The sequence below is a fragment of the Melospiza georgiana genome, chromosome 27, assembly GCF_028018845.1.
Source record: "Melospiza georgiana isolate bMelGeo1 chromosome 27, bMelGeo1.pri, whole genome shotgun sequence".
Lineage (NCBI taxonomy): Eukaryota > Metazoa > Chordata > Aves > Passeriformes > Passerellidae > Melospiza > Melospiza georgiana.
The window spans coordinates 5802394-5808037 of record NC_080456.1 but is presented as its reverse complement, the minus strand read 5'-3'; positions in this window follow the sequence as shown (position 1 = coordinate 5808037).

The following is a 5644-nucleotide window of genomic DNA, read 5'->3' as shown; positions in this document are numbered from 1 at the left end:
GTGTCAACTCCACGCCCATGACAATCCAACACTCTGCCCTAACTTTGGGCTAAGACAGAGAAAAAGCCAAAGTGTGCTCAATGCTCCCCACAAAATCAGTGGCATGGGCAGGTCAGATCCATTTTCCAGCCCTCTCTGTCAGATTAGAATTTCTGGTGATTGCTTTTGGGAAAAAAAAATTTAAATATTTTGAGCCCACTATTGACATTATTGATTGATGGCAGTAAGAGCATCTCCCGGCCCATCCTGAGGAATGTGCGAGGAGAGGAGAATTCATTTCCTTCCCACAGATCTCAATAGCCAGCCTGGCTCCTGCAGAGATCTCACACCCAGCACTATTGATTTCCTGCACTCGAAATGAACTGGGTCAGGCAGTGCCAGGGCTGGGTGCACACACTGGGCTGGGGCTCAAACACACTGGGAATGCACTGGGAATGTACTGGGAGTGCACTGGGAATGTACTGGGAATGTACTGGGAATGTACTGGGAATGTACTGGGAATGCACTGGGAATACACTGGGAATGCACTGGGAATATACTGGGAATGTACTCAGAATGCACTGGGAATGCACTGGGAATATACTGGGAACACACTGGGAATGTACTGGGAATGCACTGGGAATACACTGGGAATGCACTGGGAATGACTGGGAATGTACTGGGAATGTACTGGGAATATACTGGGAATGCACTGGGAATACACTGGGAATGCACTGGGAATGTACTGGGAATATACTGGGAATGTACTGGGAATGCACTGGGAATGCACTGGGAATGACTGGGAATATACTGGGAATGTACTCGGAATGCACTGGGAATGCACTGGGAATGTACTGGGAGTGCACTGGGAATATACTGAGAATGATTGGGAATGCACTGGGAACACACTGGGAATGCACTGGGAACACACTGGGAATATACTGGGAACACACTGGGAATGCACTGGGAACACACTGGGAATGCACTGGGAATGCACTGGGAATGCACTTGGAACACACTGGGAATGCACTGGGAATGCACTGGGAATGCACTGGGAATGCACTGGGAATGTACTGGGAATGCACTGGAAATGCACTGGGAATGCACTGGGAATATACTGGGAATGACTGGGAATGTACTGGGAATGCACTGGGAATGCACTGGGAATGCACTGGGAATGCACTTGGAACACACTGGGAATGCACTGGGAATGCACTGGGAATGCACTGGGAATGCACTGGGAATGTACTGGGAATGCACTGGAAATGCACTGGGAATGCACTGGGAATATACTGGGAACACACTGGGAATATACTGGGAACACGCTGGGAATGCCTTCATTAACAGCACAGCTCGTTTGGTGGGACACTTCCTGGAACACATCTGTGCCCAGAGCCTGCATTCCCCAGGGCTGCATTTCCCATCTGCCATGAGCAGCCAGCCTGTGCCAGCCCTGGGCACTTCCCTTGGCATCGCAGAGGGCAGAGAACCATCCCACAGGGAGAATCATGCCCCAGTTCTGCCCCAAATTCCCCGAGCCCGTTCTGCTGAGCAAGGCAAAGGCTCTGAGTGCGCACAGGGGGCTGGGAGTGCTGCTTGTTTTGGCAGAGGAGACGAGAAAACCGCAGAGCATTCGAGTTCAGAAGGCTCATTATGACTAATCTGCCTTCCTGAGCTGCAGGTCCTTTATTCCAGAGTCAGATATAGGCCTGCCCTGCGAGGGAACATCTGCAAGGGATGCTAATTTGGAGATCTGTGGGAAAGGTGGCACAGGCTGCAGCCAGATGAGTCTGCAGCGGGGCTGGGAGGGAGCTCAGGATGGGGAGAGGAGCTCTGCCAGCTCCCAGAGGGGTCTGCACCAAAATCCTGCACCAAAATCCAGCTCCAGAATCCTGCACCAGAATCCAGCATCCTGCTCCGGCATCCAGCTCCAGAATCCAGCATCCAGCCTGGCTCTGGGGCTGCTGGAGAGGCAGGCTGGGCTCTAAGTGGGGAAATGGGACCTGCATTTCCACCCCTGAGCGGGATTTACCATTTCAGGTGTTGAATTTGGGTGCCACAGAGAAAGGCTGAGCAGCCTGGGCTGGCGGTGGCATTTTCCTCACTCTCCTCCTCAGCTGCACAGCACTGAGCCCTGATTTTGGGAGCACGAGGAACTGGTGCTTTGGAGCACCTCCCATGAGATAACATCACCCTGCAGGGAAACAGGGGGAGTTCTGCACCATTCTGGGCTAGTTTTTGTGGTTTTCTGGGTTTTTTCACTTTCTGTGATAGCTGAGCAGCATTCAGGGGTGTGTGTGATGCTCTTGTACCAGTGAATCAGTGTTAAAGGGTTTGGGTGAGTCTGGTTTCTGCAGGAGGAGGAACTGAGTGCAAACTGAACTGGTTTGCTCTGGAAATCCTCCCCGTTTTTGTATTTGTCGAATGTTGGTGCCAGAAAGAGACAGGCCTGACACAGAAAGCAGCAAAGTTGAGATAAACCTGCAGGGAAATCCATTCTGCAGTCCAGGACTGGCCCTTACAAACCTCTGCCTTACCCCAGAGGTGCCAGAAGTGTTTCCTCCTCAGCATTTGTGGCCAACTGCTCCTCTCAGCAGAGAAATCAGATCACCATCAGGACCTCAGAGCTCTCTCCAAAGCTTTCCACAGCAGCAGCCTGTGACAGAGCAGCAGAAGAATGAATTATCTCATGGTCAGGGGCTGAAATCCCCCTGGCATTCCCCTTTTTCTGTGGCCTGGAGCAGCGCAGAGGCACCTGATCCCCTCGCAGTCCCTGTGCTGCTCCGAGCCTGCTGCTGCAGGAGAAAAAATGAACAAATGGTCAGAAAATACAGAACATTCGGGATATTCACCAATGTTTGCCCCAGGAGCAGCGCTCCACAAACCAGAAAAGCCCCGAAAAGAAAAGATTTTGCTCCTTATGAGAAGGATGGGCTCGTGGGTCTGGAGTTTCATTTTGTTTGGACTTTGGTTTGCTTGTTATTGAGCTTTATTTTCCGCCGTGATTCATCTGACTCCAGGGCATTTATTGAAATCCTTGGTACGGAATGCAAGGGAAATGAATCTCACTTTAAACTTCCTAAGGACATCTCCATCACCTGATTAAAGCCTCCTGCAGCTTTTTCCAGCCCTTCCCATTCCAGACTCAGAGACAAGGAGCATTTCTGGCAGGGGCAGGTGTGATTTGTGGCACATCTCCCATCAGACCAGCCATTATCTTAATCCATCCTTTTCCAGGGGAAAAAATAAATTATTCTTTTCTTTAGTAGGGCTGAAAAAAAACCCCACACAGAGATGAGTTTTACAAGCAGTTAAATGCTGTAAATCAACAGGCTGAGGCAGATGGCAAAGAGTCAGTGAGACTCAGAGCTCGTCCATTAAACACCTCGCCCAATTCTCAGTTATTAAATTGCTCTTTCCTGACTCAGATTGGAGTTGATTTCCTTATGGATGGCTGGATGGAAAATATTCTTGTGATCCAACTGGAAGCCCAAGGAGTCAAGGAGAGGACAGGTCCTTCTTGGCTTCAGAGAAAGCATAAACATCTCAAAGAAATCTTGTCCATCCATTAAATAAATATCTTTATTTGGAGGCAAGCAAAGCGTGTGAGAGCTTTTGCTGTCCTGCTCCCCAGAAGAAATAATTGTTCTGTGCTGAGCTCATCTGGCTGCCTTGGCATTGCAATACTCACATAAATCCGATAAAAAGGAAATTATTGCAGCAACGCTTGGAAAGTTCAGGAGAATTCAGTCTGACTTTAGCACTGAAGATGACTCAGAAAGTCAAGAGTGAGCACATAGCAACTCAGGAGTGCAGCATCCCAGGAGATTTAGGGTCCCACCACCCAGAGAGGTGAAAGCAGCATTTGAGATCCACTCATGTGGAGAAAACCCCACAGAAACGGAATTTCCTTAAAGCCTCACCACGGAGATGGGTTTCACTCTGTTCTCTCTGTCTAGGGCTGTTTGGGGATATGAAAAACACATTCAGAAAAGGTTTTGAGCCATTACAGGAGAAATAAAGAGGAGATTTCTCAGGAAACCCTTCAGATGAGGGACTGCCAATGCTCTGGAACGAGCTGGTGTCAGGGGTATTAAACTATGAGGAGATGTGAAAATATTGCAGGTGCAGCCACCCTTTCAGGAAATGGTTTCTCTTGGTGTTTGAATGGCAGAGAGATCTCTCTGCCAGCACAGGGGGTGTTCAGACAAGGAGCACAGCTGAGAATTCCAGCGGGGTTTTAGGGGTGGGAAGGCTGCGGTGCCCCGGTCCTGTTCCCTTTCAGCGGGGCTGTACGAGCTGCCCACAGTGGCAATAACAGCTCCAGGCGGGTTTTACACAGAAATCCCTGCTTTCCGTGTGGGGGGCCACTCTGAGCTTTCCCCGCTGTGCTGGGTGGACACTCTGAGGTTTCCTTGTCCTTCTAGGGGCCCGTTCCATGCTTTCCTTTCCGTGCTGGGGGGCCCATTCCGTGCTTTCCCTGCCATGCCACAGCTGTGCACACGAGGGGACAGCGCAAACCTTGGTGCTCAGAGGGTGCCAGAGCTCCAGGAGCACCAGAGCATCCCGGGCCGAGCATCCCTGAGCGAGCAGAGAGTCCCTGGCAGAGTGTCCCCAGCCGAGCATCTCTGAGGGAACGTCCCGGGCTGAGAATCCCTGACCAAACATCCCGGATCGAGCATCCCCGGCCAAACATCCCTGGCAGAGCATCCCTGACTGAACATTCCTAACCCAGCATCCCTGACCGAACATCCCTGACCGAGCATCCCTGGCAGAGCATCCCTGGCAGAGCATCCCTGACTGAACATTCCTAACCCAGCATCCCTGCCCGAGCATCCCTGACCCAGCATCCCTGACCGAGCATCCCTGGCCTTCCCTGCCATCCCTTCCCGAGCATCCCTGGCTTTCCCTGCCATCCCTGCCCGAGCATCCCTGGCCTTCCCTGCCATCCCTGCCCGAGCACTCCCGGCGCTCACCCGGGAGCTCAGCGCGGGGCAGGGCAGCGCTCAGGGAAGGGCCGCTCCCCCGAGGGGTTCCTGGGGGTGGGACCCCACCTCGCTCCTCTCTCCGGGGCTGCGCTGGGGGCGGCCGAGCCCCTCCAGCCCCCCCGGTCCCGGCCCCGCGCTCCGCCCGGCGCTGTCCCGGTGCCGGGGCCGCATCCCCGCGGCTGGAGCCGCCCATCCCCATCGGCCGGGCTGAGTCCGTGGGATTCGGGGGAGGAAACTTCGCCCCCTCCCCTCCCTCCCCTCCCTCCCCTCCCTCCCCGCGGCAGCGGCAGCGGCAGCGGCGGGCGAGGCAGAGCGGGAGCGCTGCGGGGATTCGCATCCCGCGGCCGGAGAAGGGAGCCCGAGTGGAAACAGGTTGTTGGCATCTGCCCGCGGGAGGAAGGGGCGCCTCTGCCCGGCCGCTAGCCGAGCCTGGGCTCCGGGAGATGGAGCCGGAGCTGCTGCCTCGCCAGCCGGCCGTGTGCTGAAGGGGATGGACAGCGAATTGCTGCGGGGGAGCCCGGCCCCGGGGAGCTGAGGCTGTTCCCGAGGGGCTCAGGAGCTTCCCAGAGAGCTGAGACGCTTCCCAGAGAGCTGAGACGCTTCCCGAGCTCCCCAAGTTCCAGCAGTGCCCAGCCCGGGGTGCCCACGGCGGGTCCCACCCGCCCCGCTCCCAGGGG